A 17,521-nucleotide genomic window follows, 5' to 3' on the forward strand; every position below is an offset into this window, starting at 1 on the left:
AAAAAAAGTCAAACAAAGGAGTTCTTTTTAAAAAATGAAGGATTCACTTTCTGAGAATACCATAGTAGGGGCACAAGATCAGCAGCACTTTCAGACAGAAAATAGATGCAACTACACAACAGCCTAATTGGATACAAAGTCATCTTCTCAGCTTGCAGATGGTGTTTGTCTTTTTTGGAATCACTGCTGTTATTGACTGGAACTTTCTGTTAGTTACAGGTCACTCTTCTAGCTAGAATTTCAGTCCTCTTAATAGCAAAATAAATTACAAATGGTGGTTAATTTTAAATTAGCCCTGAGACAGGGAGAGCCAGAGAAGGAGCAAGTGTGCACAAAAGTAGTGAAACAACATTAAGCTCTTATGAAATTGTAAACAAAAACCCAGGACCATTTACTTAAAGGGAGTAAGAGCCTATGGAGCTTCTGGTAAAGTGGTATAAGGCCCATGGGCATGCAAAACAGCGTCGCACTAGAAAAAGACAGGATGTGTACACCTGAATTCATCACATGCCTCATCCACAGCTAAAACTTGCTGGTTCTTTGTGAGACCACATGACAAAGCAACAGCTCTGTTGCTGGTGAAGCTTCATGTGGGAGAAGTCACCACCATTTTCCTGAGGCTGTGGTCACTCCTCCCGGTTTTGCCAAGTTTAAATATTTGTTTACTCTCTCAGGGGCCTATGTGGCAGCTGGCCTTCCATATCTTAGCTGCAACATATTATAAAAAATTCCATCAGTACTAAAAAATGTACATTTCTCCTTGTCATTACTGCTTAACCTGTTACTTGTTGTATATGTCGTACTGGGTATTTTAAGTAATCTACACATGTTTTAATGTATGCAGGAGTGTATGCAAAGATTTCATGGAACTACTATGCCATTTTCTATGAATAGCTTAAGCATCCCTGTGGTTTTGATGTTTATGGGGGTCCTGGAACCCATTCAACCTGGAAGTTAAAAGCCAGGTTTCTCCTGATGCTGACTCTCTGTACAAGGTTTGGTAAAGTAGGGTTCCAGTAACACCTCCTAAATCTGCCTCTAGTATACTCATTGGCTAAGAGGAAATAATACCAGCTAGTTAGTTTAAACTGTTTCAGAGATTTAATGTTGATTAAATGAATCATTCTAGTTAACAAGTTGGATATTAAGAGTATTAAAATTAATCCCATTTGGTAAATTATAGTAATGTAATTCCATTCTAAAATTAAATTCAAATTATTATGAATAAATTATTTTTTATAAAATTTTAAAGGAAATACTGAAAGATAATTTTCATTGACAAGTTATAGAGGACATGGAGAGTTGTAAAAACAAAAACATTTCTAGAATAGGTAAAAATCCAGAAACAGCTGAGTTAAGGCTGATTGAACTTCCATGGAAAGGACAGTTTTGTCACAAGAGGAGGTGGGAATGGGCTACCTAATTAGACCAATTACACAATTGTGCCCTTCAACAGATAGATGGATGAAGAAATTGTGGTACATATACACATTGGAATATTTCTCAGTCTAAAAGAAGAGAAAAATTATGGCAGTTGCCAGTATATGGATGAAACTGGAGAATATGGTGCTAAATTAAATAAGCCAATCTCAAAAAAAAAAAAAAGAAAAACAAAACAAAACAAAAAAGATCTAATGTTCTCTCTGATATGTTAAAGCAGCCTCCAAATAAGCAAGGTGAGGAAAGGAGTGAAGGTTTACCTGATTGGACTGGGGAGTGAGTAGAAGGATTTGGAAATAGAAATGGAAAATACAGTAGAATGAATCAGACACAGCGTCTCTAACGTTAAAACATAAACTGGGGGGAAGCAAGACTCATCACCGGGAACCAATGGTATCAATTGTTTCTTGAAAACAATCTTGACTGAATGGGTCACATATAGATGGAAACGTGTTTTAAAAAGATAATGTTTTATTGTAACATTTGATCTTTGAATATTTTTCTAAAATATTGTACAACATTGCAGCTCAGAATTGGCTTATTAGAGATAAAATAATTATCAGAAACACTACAATTCATATTATAGGAACAAAAGAATTACATGGGATAATTAGTAAGAAAACATACAGGTCCCCTCTGTTCACATAGTTAGCTCTCACAAGACATAGAGATTATTAATCTACTATCTGACTGTGTATTATGCTTGTCAAAATCCTGTTATATGTAAGTCCCAAGGCACCCACCCCCTTGCACCCTTGGAACTTTCTATGCTAAAAACCTCTTTCCTGAAGATCTGGAGTGTTGATATCTACCATGTGCCAAGAGAGACAAATGTTAATCAGGTCTCTTGGTGTAAACACACACAACCTTGCTGTAATTTGATTTAAAATTAAAGTTGGTGGTCTTTTCTTTGTGTCAGCATTCAAGAATAATGATCATTCATTACAGAGAGGATTTTAATTTTATAGGTTATAATTAGGTTTTTTAATCATTGGGATTTCTGGATGTTTGAATAATCAGTGGTAGTTATGGAGTTTAAACCCTTTAACTAAGGAGGGAAGTTTTTAAAATGTTGAAATTTATTGTTACTTGGAGAGATGGAAGCCCAGATTTCAAGAGATGAGGACTAAAATTTTGTTCTTTGTTACTCTTTCTCTGAGATACCTTGTTTCCTAGAGTTTCAGTATTTACTGTGTCTCTGTTAAAGACCAATTTTCTAGGGGAAAGGTCAAATTCCAGAGCTCCGTATTTAGTATTGCTCCCTTCTTTCTGGGCTTTTAGTTGTTGAAAATGGATATACTGGGATGTGAATACCTGGCTTGTTTCCCCCCATTCTCAGCTGCACCAACTCTCCAATTTGCTTCAGGGGGTGTTTTGTATGATTATCATTTTCAGTAACTCTTCACTTTCCTTTCAATTTCTGCATAAAATAATACTTTAAGTCATGGCTAGATTTTTCTCATACACATGTTTCTTATATTTTTTATACAGTGAATTACTGGTAACTGACACTCTCAGCTAATTCTGGATTTTATTATGTACATTTATTAAACAAAATTAAATAATCCAAACTAAGGCTAGGGATATATCTCAGCTTCATAGAGTGCTTGCCTCACATACAGAAGGCCTTGGGTTCTATACACAGCAGCCACCCCCAAAATTAAAAAAAAAATACAAACTAATATATAATTCAAGATATGTGTCTCTTCTTTTACATGATTTATGTGAAGTAATAACACATATTTAAGTATACACTCACACACACACACACACACATATACACATTTACATATGTGTTGTATGTGTGTATATATACACAAAGAGACACATATCCAATCACAAACACACATACATACACAATGATGGGAAGGCCCTAGTATCATGGCAGATACCTTGTGGGTGCTCAACGAATGGAAGAGATAATTAGTATGGATCACGGTCATCATCTTCACCATTGCTGTGTGCAGGAACACACAGAGAATGATGTTATAGGATTGCAGATATTTTCAGCATCTAGCAATTCCTCCTCCTTCACACCACTTGGTGTCCCCAGAAATCACTGTTCTGACTCTCACATCTGAGTCAAGACAGCTGCCCCAGTGTATAATCTCCTGGGTTCAGCAATCCCATTGGGCAGTACCCTTTGGGAAAGATGCAGAGAAGCTAACTGGGACACCTGCAGCCTCACCAGACACAATAGCTGGAAACTAGGCCCTAGTGTCCTTGGCCCAATGTTTTTATTGAGCCAAAATAACCTCCTCTGTGTTACTCTCAGAGGCTCTGAGAGTTAGGCAGATGCCTGGAAGGGCAGGAGGAAGAATGAAAGCTCCAGTAATAAGTCATCAGGTCGCCTCACTGGGCACTGTGAGGAAAGAGCCCAGTGTCCTCAGAGGGTGGCTCTGCTGTCTTTGCAGGACCTGAGCTGACTTCCCCTCGATACAGTTTTGGGGTTTCACAAAAGACACAAGACTGGGAAGCTAGCAGAAGCCTCAGAAGGCATTTGGTTCAAAGCCCTTATTTGCAGATGAGGAAGCTGAGGTTCATTGCAGTAAGCCATGTCCCTGCACAAGAGTAGGGTCAAGGTGCCCCTGAAACCCTCCTCCTTCTGACTCCAACTCAGGGTTTGCATCTATCCTCTAACCTGCTATAGAAGAATCAGAGACAACCAGGCCAAGCCCTGGTGCTGTTGTTATCTTCCTGAGGGAGTCAAGCCTGCAGAAGCTACCTATCCATTCCTCCCTTTAATCATCTAAAAAATGGAATCAAACAGCTGAACACCATATAATATGCCTACAACCCCAGCATATGGGAGGATAAGAAAGAAGAATCACAAGTTCAATGCCAAGCTGCACAACTTTCCAGGATCCTGTCACTAAAATGATATGGGCTGGGGTGTAGCTAAGTGGTAGAGCACACCTAGGTTATGCAGCATTCAGGAAGGAAGAAAGAAAGGAAGGGAGGAAAGGGAAGGGGAATGGAGGGGAGGGAAGGGGAAGGGAGGGGAGGAATGATTTTGAATTGACCCCTATCTGGCTTCTGTGTGCCAGGTGCTCATTAGACGTTCTGCATGGATTAGTTCATTCCATCCTCCCAATGGTCTTTTCAGGCTGATGCTAGTTAACCCTCACTTCAGAGAAAGGGAAAAGGAGACAGGGGCTCATTGAGCAACTCAGAATAGGCAGCCTGGATCCTTGGCCAGTGCTTTTCCTCCTTAGTGCAATCAGAAGACCCCAGGTCCCCAGGGCATTAAAGCTGTTTATCCCAGGGCATGTTGGGCTGTGCAATGTGCATTGGTTATCAGTAAAATGAATATTTAAAGAATATGAATTATGGAGGTAGGGCCAGGATCTAGATCCTGTTAACTAGGAGTCTTCCTAGAAGTGGCTTTCAGTGGGGGGCTTTGAACATGGGACTGGGGAGCTTTGGTTATGATGGCAGAGGCCCACTGATAGCATATAAGAGATAAAGTCGCTTAGGACAGTGCCAAAGAATTGACCTGCCTGAAAAGCCAGTAACAACCCACCATCTTCTCCCCCCTACACACACACACACTGAGAAATCTGTACATTGAGAAATGTCCAGAGTGACTGGGGTTTTAGCTCAGTGGTAGAGCACTTGTCTAGCATGTGTGAGGCCCTGGGTTCAATACTTACAATAACATAAAATTAAAAAAATAAAAATTAAAGTCATTGTGTCTATCTATAACCAAAGGAAAATATATTTTAAAAAATGTCCAGGGTCCAGGGCACTCTCTTTTGAAGACAGACCCAAGGGCAAGCCTCTGACTGAGCAAAAAATTTGAGGAGGAGGATTCAGGAACCTTCCAAATTAAGAAAAGATTCATGTGGTCCCAGGTCAGTCTTCAGTCATCTAGCAAAAGGCTAGAATTCAGTTCAACCAATATTTTCCAAGTTTTGTTATACTTGTCATTTTAATATATATACAATCTAATATGTACTTGAAAAATAACACCACATCCACAATTAATTGAATATAATTACTGTTTTTAAGATGAATCTAAAAGAAGTAGATTTGTCCTTTGGTATCCACAGAGGACTGGTTCCAGGACCCCCATAGATACCCAAACCCATGCATGCTTAGGGCAATAATATTGGAATAGTAAGTGCATATAACCCACATGTTTTCTCCTGTCTACTCTGAATTATCTATAGTTTAGTTATAAAATCTAATACAGGGCTGGGGTTGTGGTTCAGAGGTAGAGCACTTTCCTAGCATGCGTGATACACTGGATTCGATCCTTAGCACCACATAAAAATAAAAAAAAATATGGTGTCCACCTAAAACCAAAAAATAATTTTTTAGGAAACCAGAATACAATGTAAATAGTATATAAATAGTTGTTAGACTGTATTTTTTAGAGAACAGTAACAAGCAAAATATAATAAAATAAAAGTTTACCCGTTCCATGTCAATGCATTTTTCCCCATGGTTGAATTCTGGATGCAGAACCAAAGTATATAAAGCACTGACTATATTTCCCTTTTTAATAAGTAGAAAATGTTAACTCATAATACCAGGATTCTGGGTGTAATTCATGATATACATAATATATATTTTTGTCTTTGTCCTAGCTCCTAAAACCCATGTACTTCCCCAAGTAATGAAACACAAAAGGGCATCTTTTCGTATAATAGCTGGATTTTGGTCCCCAGTTCCTCAAACAGTGCCAGAGAGAGGAAGCGCCTTTTAACCACACAGTTTAAATAAGGCGATTTGGGAAGAGCCCCTGGATAGCTGCAGAATAGAGGTTTCAGGGAAACCAACCCTGTGAATAGATAATTGGAATTATCAGCATCACCTCTCAACTCTGGAGAGGAAACAGGGACTGGGGGTTGAATTACTCAATAAGGACCAATGGTAAAATCAATAATAGCTAAGTAATGAAGACTACATAAAACCCCAAAAGGATGGGAATTCACAAAGCTTCTGAAGAGATTCAGGCATTGAGCAGGTAGACACCCTGAGAGAACATGGGAGCTCCCTCCATACTCCTTTGCATCTTTTCCGTGGAGCTGCCTCTAAGTTGTAACATTTATAGTAAACCAGTTCATTTAGTTAAATGTTTCTCTTAGTTTTAAACACTGTTCTAGCAAATGATCAAATGGGAACCCTTTTTTAGAGAGAGAGAGAGAATTTAAAAAATATATATATTTTTTATTTTTTTAGTTTTCAGTGGAGACAACATATTTTTTTTTTAATTTTATTTTATGTGGTGCTGAGGATCGAAGAGTTCAAAAGTACTAATGGGAAAATAAGCAAGCAAGAATTCCCAGGAATATGAAAAGCAATAAGGGGAAACTAGTTTTAAAAGATATTAAAACTTTTATAAAACCAATAATGTGATACTGGTATATGAAGAAAAAGACTAATAGAATACAAACCCCAGAGACACCCCAATACCTCCAAAAGTTAACAATACCGTAACAGATTCAAAGAAGGGCTCTAAAAGCAACAGGTGAAAATAACAGACACACAGAAAAAGATAAAGTTGAACCTATGCATCATTCTGAACACCAGAATAAATCCTAATTTGAACATTTAAATGTAAATGTGATACCATAAAAGTACTAAAAGAAACCATGGGCAAATTCTAAAAATCTTGGAGGCCTTTCAGTGACTTAAACTCCAGATACCTGGGCTGGGGCTTTAGCTCAGTGGTAGAGTGCTTGCCTAGCACTTGTGAGGCTTTGGGTTTGATCCTCAGCACCACATAGAAATAAAGAAATATTTTTAAAAATCAAGATACCAAAATGATTAATATAAACTGTAAAATTTAAAGAAAAAAAATGTAAGACTTTTGTATACCAAAATATGTGAAGGTAAATAAAAATAAGTGAAAATCTGGGGAAAACTAGAATTGATATCACACAGGGCTAATCTCTCCAATTTACAAATTTCTAGAAATTGATAATGGGAAAAAGCAACCCAAAACAAAAATGTGAAAAACCCATTAACAGAGAGTTCACAAGAAAAAAAATACAGTTAGTTTTTAAGCATAATATGCTCAGCCTTATTAATAATGATAGAAATCCACATTAAATTACTCTATACTAATAATTCTCATCTATCAAACTATTAACAAATTCAAGGGTTGTAAACAGTACATTGGAAAGGTCCCAGAAAAAAAGGAACTCTGATACACTGAGATCTGCCCTCTTGTATCTGTGGTATTCAGACTGGATTCAACAATCATAGGTAAAAATATTTTTTTAAAAATTGTCATACTGAAAACATACCAACTTTTTGTTGTCACTAGTATCTAAACAATACAGTGTAATGACTATTTACAATGCATTTATATTGTATTAGGTCTTCTAAGTAATCTAAAGATGATTTAAAAGTATGTGGAGAAAATGCATAGGTTATATGCAAATACTATGCTTTTTATATAAGAGACTTAAACATCATTGTAATTCAGCATCCACAAAGGGGTCCTCAAACCAATCCTCTATGAATAATGAGGAGCAACTGTACTTGTGGAAGTTTGAAATGGTGCAACACCTAAGAAAGGAAGCATTTAACTAAATTATAAATGCATTGCCCACTGGCACAGTGATCCCACTTCTAGGAATGTATCCCACAGATGTACTTGCACATGTATAAAATAATATGTATACAAGCTGTTTCACCATAGTATGGTCTGTGATAAACCTAGAAACAACCGAAACATTCTTATTCTATGTGCAATTCAGAAGAAAAATTGCCATGTGGTTACAACATGCCAATTTTAAGATTCCATCCATCTCAGATGTGCATCTTAAAAATCAATGAAATGCCTTAATTATAAACCACAGAATTGTATGGTAAATTATTTGGTTTTCTTCTAATTAACTCGTATGTCTCTCAAATGTAAAACTCCAAAATGGCATGCATGTTTTTTTTTCATTTGGCATCATTTCCTCCATGCTTAGAAACTGGAATATTTTCAATAACTTTATAACTCGTTATTTATTTAGTTTACTTAGGAATATGTGAATATGAACAAAAAGTAATGGTTTTTAACAGTATTTTTAACTGTACTGACCTCTTTTACTCTGGGACATTTTACTTGCTCAAAATAAAAAAGTAATTATTTTCAATTTGGCTGACTTCTCAGGTCAAAGAGATTCAATACATCTCTACACAATTGAAAATATATTCTCTTCCAAGAAGTCTTTACTTACATGTTTGTTTCCACAGCACCTTTCAATAGTAATAAGCAACAAACACCTTACAAGATTTTTAAAAAGTCAAAATGAACATTCTTTTTAGAGTTAAACAAGTTGAAGAAATTTTTGTTACACTGTAGCTAGCTTGAGCTAAACGCTATTTTAATTTTTCTCTATCATAACTAGCAGTGTTTCAAATGAAAAGATAAATTGTAATGAGTCATACCATGAGGTCTGGTGTATGTACATCTATCTACATTTTCCATATTTGCTAATATGAACTCCAGTAAGTAGAAAGGGTTATTTTAAAAGTGATTACATCTGGGCATGGTGCTGCTTGCTTGTTAATCCCAACAATTTGGGAGGCTGAAGCAGGAGGATCACAAGTTTGAGACTGCCATTTCAAGAAAGGGAGAAAGGGCTGGAACCCAGTGGTAGAGTGCCTCTGGGTTCAACTCCTAGTAAGTAACCCACCCCCCCAAACTGATGACATGAATGGATATTCTACTCAACTCAGAACTGCTATCGTACACACCGCTGTCACTTCCCAACTCTGTTCTCACATCAAACTGCTAAAATGATATTAGTGTTTAGATGTCAACATTTCTAATGTGAATTCCCATTAAACACAGACAAACACAACCTTGCCTTCCAAGATTCTAGAATAATTGACAAAGGTGTCACTAACCAAGATCATGGCCTTTTTTATTTGTCAGACATATCAGAAAAAAAATTCCCAGAAAAATGTTGTTTTTCATCCCTTTCTTATTAAAATATTGTAGATAATGGATATGTTCTTCATAGTATTCTCAAAGAGGCAGAACAGTCCTTAAGGAAAATTTTTAGTTATCAAAGATATTGAGGAACACCAATTTAGTGTTTGGGGGCATTTAGTGTTTGAGGGTCAAGATCTAGGCTTCAAACAATGCTTGGGTGGGATGGATCTGTATCATCAAGATTCATCCTGGTCACAAGAATTTTGATTTTAAAATGGTTTAATCAAGCCCACTTTAAATGACCATTACTTTAAGACACAACTTTTAAAAGTCTTTATAGGAAACTCCACCCCTTGCCTCTAATTGTGTAAGACAAATGAGTAAGGGGTGCTTCAGGAGAATAAGGAAACTGTCTGAAAACTAGTGCTCATTTTTTCAAACTACACATTAACTCAACATAAATTTAAAATTATAGTGAGTATACATAGACTAGTATATATGCTAACAGTATGAGATGGCACATAAATCCCCCCCCCCCAATGAATTCAAAAATTTCAATCTTGTTATTACTGGCAACTGAAGGGATCCATGGAAGGGTCATAGTAAAGCCTGTGGGTAGACTGAGGCAGTCTGTAATTGACCTTGGCGTGTCATCCCTAGTTCAATCTAGCCTCTCATTTTTATTAGTTTAAATAAGGTTGTCCCAACACTAAGTGTCCCAACACTAGTTTCTATCTTCAACTCCCTCTTGGATTTTTTTTGTTTGAACTGGATCCTAGTACTTTTTCTTTCTTTTTTTAACCAACTCAAACTTCTTCACTAGCAGCAGGTGCAAGCACTCAACACATTCTGTCTTTCACCACAGCTGAAGTTTCTGGTTATAAGTGAGACTGCAATGTATGTCATATATTGTCCTCCCTTTATTTTTCTTCTACATGTAAGTGAAAGTATCACACCCACTTTCACTTTTGTTTCTAGGCAGGGCTTAATAAACATTCAATACCCAGGAGAGGAGTCTTGGTTCTGTGGTTGACAACCAACTGTTCCAGACTGGAATCCCGTGCTTCAAGGATAATCAAACTTTCCTTTGCCTGAGGCAAGGCTTGGGCTCCAGTATTTCACTTTCCTTCTGTGAGTGACCCCCACCCCTGTAATAGAAAGGTCACTCTAAGCCCACCTCTGCTTTCTCACAAAGGGCCAAATGATAGTTCAGGGGTGGAAGTGAAAGGAAAGTGACCACAACACTTGGAGTGACCAAGAGAGCTTTATTGCAATAGTGCAAAAGAGAAGGAGAGAGAAAGAGAGAGCAAGTGAGAGTGAAGCAAGAGATGAAGACAGAGAGAACAAGAGACAGGGGGCCCCCAGCAGTAGGGAGTTTTTAAAGCTAAATTGTAATGGGGTCTCTGGGTCTGCAAGCTGCCTTGTTAGCGGACAATGATTGGATTACATAGTAGTTGCTAAGGATGGCCTCTTCTGCCTTCAGGAAGATGGGGCAGGGGTCAGATGTGGGTTTCTGTTTCACCAGATAGGTGGGGGTCCAGTGTTCAGACTTGATATAATCAGGTTATAAAGGATCAGACAGGGGGTTTGAGTGCATGTGTTATCCTGCAGCTAACATCCATTCAGCCTGCCCTACAGACAACTTGGTTCAGCCTGTCTTGAACCTAACATTCCTCCCATTTGTTTTTCTAAATGACATGGGGAAATCATAAAATCCTCTGGCTACATCCTGCTTAATGGTGGGCAGCGTGGGACCTAAGAGGGAAAGTGGAGGAATGTTCAGGAACAGGTCTGGGAACGCTAGGCAGCCAGAAATAACACCCAGTGGCTATAAACAGCTATTTTGGCAGGGGTAGAGTCCATAAAAGTTCCTTGAAACCACAAGTCATCAATGGCATCAAATCAGTCCTGGGCAGAGGAGATCCTTGGTATCAGCCATTGGTCCTGTCATAGGGACTCTAGGAAGTATCAGAGGTAGCTTGGTTGAATCCAGTAATGTTAAGGGTGACAGCCCAATTTCAGCCAGTGGAAGGGCAATCGCCATGACCCATTAACTGAGAGTGGGTGATGTAATTCTGGTGCCATGTCACTTAGATGTTAAAGCACCATCTGTGGTTGGGATAGAAACTTGAAAGAAATTTAATGATTGGTAAAAGAAGAACAGGATTGGTGAGAAATTTTTATTTTGGTGGGCGTGGTGGAAGTCCAGGACTGGATATTTGGAACAGGTGCCTTTTTAGGGTGGGAGACATGGTACCAGGGAGAATGTCTAAAAGCTTGGTCACCATTGGGGTAGTAAGTATGACTGTATGGGGTCCCATCCAGCGAGGTTGCAATGACTGAGAATGCAGATCCTGAAGTAAGACTGAGTCACCCAGTGGAAGAGGGTCCAATTCAGTTTGTGGTTGTGCTGGGACTGAGGCAATGAATGTTGCAGGAAGGCACTGGTCTGCTTGTTTCCTGAGAAGTGGAGGCTGGACTTTTGTATGACTAGGTGGAGGTGAGAAGTCTGAACCTGGGAATGCTCTGCTTGATGAGGATGGAGGTGACGGTGTCAGCAGTTTCCCTAGATGTAGGGAAATCTTCTGTCTAACCTGAAAAAGTATCAACCAAAGTAAGAAGATAGTGAAGCTTTTTGTGCCTAGGCATGTGAGTGAAGTTGATCTGCCAGTCTTCGTCTGGCTGGTGGCTCCTCATCTGATGTGTGGGGAGTTTAGGTTTGATGCTTCCTTGTGGGGATGCTGTAGAACAGACAGACCAAGCAGAGTGAACCTGCCAGAGAGCAGATCTCATTTCTAGGAAGTGAAAGAGAGGTTATAAAATCTGGAAAAGAGGTTATGAAGGGTGTTAGGTGGGGGCAGAGTCTCTGGAGCTAGTGTTATGCTCAAACTCGGGACCCCCAAAAGACCATCAGAGACCCAAGATAGATGTAAGCAGCAAAAAGGTGTTTATTGGGAGTTAGCTCAGTCCTCCGCATGCACACAGCAACTGGTGAGGCTGAGAGGGCCCGAGCCCAGGTTTTGCAACAGTTTTGTACATTCTTTGGAGAAGGCAGGGACCCCCACATACATCATAGCATCTCTTAGCAAATCATCACACACTGCAGGAAAATCAAATAACAACTCTAAAACATGATTAGAACATTCACTGGTGGGAACAAGTTGGGTTGAAGGGATTGGTTACAAATATTCATTTGAACTGATTGGTTTAAGCCAAGAGGGGTATTCATGCTGAATTACATGGTTTCCCAATACCATAAACTACTGGGAAGGTCATCTGTCATCCCAGGTAATTCCCTGTCTCATGCTGATTTGTGGCTGCTAGGGGGTTACTATGGGTCTCCACCCAGCCTGAGTCAGGGACACCCTCCTGTTATTTGTAGATAAACCACTTAGCAGGGTGTGAATGTGCCTAGGAGTGCTCTATGGGTCTTTCCAAGGAAAGAGGTCATGTCCCTTCCTTGGACAGGCTTTGCTCTGAGGTAGAGGCTGGTTTTTCACTAGAAGCATTGGTAATGAGTCATAGGTCTCTGTTTTGGGCATCAGGGGCTGGTAGTCTTAAAGAAGTAGTTGATTGACTGGCTGGTTGGTGAATTTGTGTATCTGATCTTGCAGGAACTTCTGTAGACAATTTAACATACAGAGTTCTATTAGGAGAAATATAAAGAGGACTAATAGGGGTCCTGTGAGGGGGAGGAGCCAAGGCCACACTTGACGGAACATTCCCCATTGAGGTATCCATGGAAGGGCGATGTCTTTCTCTTTTTATAGCTAAGGTTTTCTTTTAGCTTTCCTGCATTTCTGTCAGTGTTTCTGTCTTTTGTTCTGTTATCTTTCAGTGATGGAATGTAGGTGGGAAGGCCTGAAGAGTGGGGCACGTGTGGGCCAAAGGTAGCCTTGTGAATCCAGCAAAAAGGGCTGACCAGATTCCCTCTAAGAGTGGAGGAATGTAAGAAAAAGTTCTCATATCTGTTGAGAATTAACCTCTGAACTATTTAACCAAATATTGGCTTATCCTGTCCTTGGATAAGGTGTATCCAGAAAAGATTTGAGAAAATTGGGAGGCTATTCTTTTAAATTACATCAGGAGGGGGCTTGTTTCTGCTGCAGAGCTCAGAGGGTTCTGTGTGAGAAATCACATCACCCTCAGCACACTCACAGACAGAATTGAGTGCTTTCTTCTGACTGGGAGTTCAGGAATTCACAGGGATAGATAGGTGTTATATAGATATACAGATAAATAGATATAGATAGATATATAATATATAGATATATAGATATATGGATATATAGAAATATAGATAGACAGGTAGATAGGTATATAGACAGATAGATGTGTAGAGAGATTGATATATAGATATAGCTATAGATAAAGCAAGATATATTCTAAAATAAAGTGCATGCATGGCAGGTTGTCTGACCTGAGCCAGGGCTATAGCAAGGATGGTTATGGAAGAAGAAATGGTTTGTGTCACGATCACACAGAAGTTTCTAATGGTTCTTCTGCAAGGACATGACCTCTTATTTTTCCAGAGACCCTGTGTCAAGACTTCCAGAGTGTTAAGGACCTCCAAGGACATGCTTCCTGTCCCAGCCCCCACTTTGAGTGCAGAATTTCTTCTTTCTTGGCAGGATGAGCCAGAAAGAATTCTAGACAGTTAGGGCTGGCCAGCCAGCTTCCACTGGCAGATCAAAGTCATTTCAAATCCACCAGGCCTTGGACAGAAAAGTTGGGGTCTTGGCTTCAGATGCTGCCAATTGACCCACCTTCTCCCCTGTTCTTTTTCTTACCACCAAAAGATAGGATCAGGTTCTATCTCCCTTTCTATGACACAGTTAGGCCCTCTTCCAGTCCCACCCAGGCTGCATGGGAGGTGTCATGAACACTAGAGGTAGTAGGAAGTGTTCCATGAATGCCTTCTGTAACCCCAATACTAACCTCTTTTTTATATTAGTTGTTCAAAACATTACAAAGCTCTTGACATATCATATTTTATACATTTGATTCAAGTGGGTTATGAACTCCATTTTTACCATGTATATAGATTGCAGAATCACATCAGTTACACATCCATGTTTATACATACTGCCATACTATTTCTGTTGTATTCTGCTGCCTTTCCTATCCCCTACTATCCCCCCATCCCCTTCCCTCTCCTCTCATCTTCTCTCTCTACTCCATCCACTGTAATTCTCATCTCTCTCTTTTTTCCCCTTTCCCCTCACTTCCTTTTATATGTAATTTTGTATAACAATGAGGGTCTCTTTCTATTTCCATGTAATTTCCCTTCTCTCTCCCATTCCCTCCCACCTCTCATCCCTGTTTAATGGTAATCTTCTTCTCATTCTCTTCCTCCCTGCTCTGTTTTGAGTTGCCCTCCTTATATCAAAGAAGATATTTGGCATTTGTTTTTTAGGAATTGACTAGCTTCACTTAGCATAATCTGCTCTGATGCCATCCATTTCCCTGCAAATGCCATGATTTTGTTATTTTTTAGCGCTGAGTAATACTCCATTGTGTGTAAATGCCACATTTTTTAAAATCCATTCATCTATTGAAGGGCATCTAGGTTGGTTCCACAATCTAGATATTGTGCTGCTATGAACATTGATGTAGCTGTATCACTATAGTACGCTCTTTTTAGGCCTTTGGGGAATAGTCCAAGAAGGGGAAATAGCTGGGTCAAAGGGTGGTTCCAGTCCCAGCATTCCAAGGAATCTCCATACTGCTTTCCAAATTGGCCACACCAATTTACATTCCCACCAGCAATGTACAAGTGTACCCTTTACCCCACATCCTCGCCAACACTTGTTGTTGTTTGACTTCGTAAAGGCTGCCATTCTTACTGGAGTGAGATGGTATCTTATGGTGATTTTAATTTGCATTTCTGTGATTGCTAGAGATGGTGAGTACTTTTTCGTGTATTTGTTGATTAATTGTATATCCTCCTCTGAGAAGTGTCTGTTCAGGTCCTTGGCCCATTTGTTGATTGGGTTATTTGTTTTTTTATTGTTTAATATTTTGAGTTGCTTGTATACTCTGGATATTAGAGCTCTATCTGAAGTGTGAGGAGTAAAAATTTGTTCCCAGAATGTAGGCTCCCTATTTACCGCTCTTATTGTTTCTCTTGCTGAGAAAAAACTTTTTAGTGTGAGTTTATCCCATTTGTTGATTCTTGTTTTTAACTCTTCTGCTATAGGTGTCCTATTAAGGAATTTGGAGCCCGACCACGCATGATGTAGATTAGTACCAACATTTTCTTCTATCAAATGTAGAGTCTCTGGTTTGATATCAAGCTCCTTGATCCATTTTGAGTTAACTTTTGTACATGTTGAGAGAAACGAATTCAGTTTCATTTTGTTGCATATGTATTTCCAGTTTTCCCAGCACCATTTGTTGAAGATGCTATACTTTCCCTATTGCATGCTTTAGCACCTTTGTCAAATATGAGGTAGTTGTAATTTTGTGGATTGGTCTCTGTGTCCTCTATTCTGTTCCCTTGGTCCACCCACCTGTTTTGGTACCAGTACCATGGCCACTGAGTTTATTAATGACAACTGGGGGTCTGCAATCCACCCCCTCTAAGCGGCTGGACCCTAGAGTCATAGCCTTTGGTCTCCCTGGAGGTTGAACAGCTACAGAAACCTGCAATTTATATGAGCTTGTGACTGTGGCCTCGGAGCCTCCTATTAACAGAAAGAGCCAAAGAAAAGCCTCTAGCTTCTTGTCTAGGTCTCTTTTTTGGGGGTAGGGCGTGCCAGGATTAAACTTGGGGAGCCTTTGACTCTTGAGCCTCTCCCCAGTCCTATTTTGTATTTTATTTAGAGATAGGGTCTCTCTGAGTTGCTCAGGGACTCACTTTGGCTGAGCCTGGTTTTGAACTGACATCCTCCTGCCTCAGCCTCTGGAGTCACTGGGATCACAGATGTGGGCCACTGTGCCCAGCAGACTTTTCTCTCTCACTTTCTCTCTCACCATCCAGAACAGTGCATGGAGAGTGCTGGCACCCAGGGTTTGTTGGATTAGTCTGTGAATCGTTTGGACCAGGGGCTGGATTTTTTCCCCACTGAAACACAGTAATAGTGACCATTTGTAACCTCTGTGCTGCAGGCATGTGATGTCATAGAAGGGATAATCAAAACAAGAAGATGGCAGAAAGAGCCATGCTGTGGGCGGGAACCCTGGGAACTGGAAAATTCCTTTTGTTCTCTTTGATTTCTGCTGTTCAAGAGGACGATCCTCACTTTGAAGCCAAATGGAATTCACATCTTAACTAGTCTTTTTTTAACGACATAAGTCACATGTGTGTTTAAGAAAGGAATATGATCTCAAACTTTTACTTCTAGAATGAAAATCATCCTGGCCAGAGGGGAAGAAAAGTCCTCTGAGAGGTCTGGTCACTGGGATCGTCTTTGAACTCTTTCAAGTCTCCTTTTCTTGGAAAATCCATCTCTTTTTTTTCTTTTCTTTTTTTTTTCAACCAGTGATTGAACTTGGAGGCACTCAGCCACTGAGCCACATCCCTTTTTTGTACTTTATTTAGAGCCAAGATCTTGCTAAAGTTGCTGAGTGCCTTGCTAAGTTGCTGAGGCTGGCCTCCAACTCGTGATCCTCCTGCCTTAGCCTCCTGAGAGGTAGGATTATAGGTTTGCACCACCATGCCCAGCTGAAAATCCATTTCTATTGGTCCAGGGCCTCATAAAAATTTGTGATGGGCTGTGGTTCATTGGTAGAGCACTCATCTCACACATGCGGGACCCTGAGTTTGATCCCAGCACCACATAAAAATAAATAAGTGAAATAAAGGTATTGTGTCCAACTACAACTAAAAAAATAAATATTTTAAAAAATTAAAACAAAGATATTATGTCCATGAACAATTAAAAAATATTTTAAAAATCTTCTGTGGCACATTATTGGAGGGGGAAAAATGAGTCAGCCAGTATTTTTTTGAATGCAAACTTTGCCCACCACTATTTTGGCTACGTGCATGATTGACAATAACAGAAACACGCTTTTGATCTTTAAGGGCTTCTAGTGTTTTTCAGGCAGAGAAACAGGAAGTCTCCTGATGGCATAAAATGGCTCAGTTGAGTGCTGAGCTTCAAACTGCTGACTGATTTTAAATGCTGGAATTGGGCAGAGGGTTTGATAATTCCCCTTCAGAGTCGGGCTTTCCAGGGGACAAAAGAGGAC

The sequence above is a fragment of the Callospermophilus lateralis genome, chromosome 11, assembly GCF_048772815.1.
Source record: "Callospermophilus lateralis isolate mCalLat2 chromosome 11, mCalLat2.hap1, whole genome shotgun sequence".
Classification (NCBI taxonomy): domain Eukaryota; kingdom Metazoa; phylum Chordata; class Mammalia; order Rodentia; family Sciuridae; genus Callospermophilus; species Callospermophilus lateralis.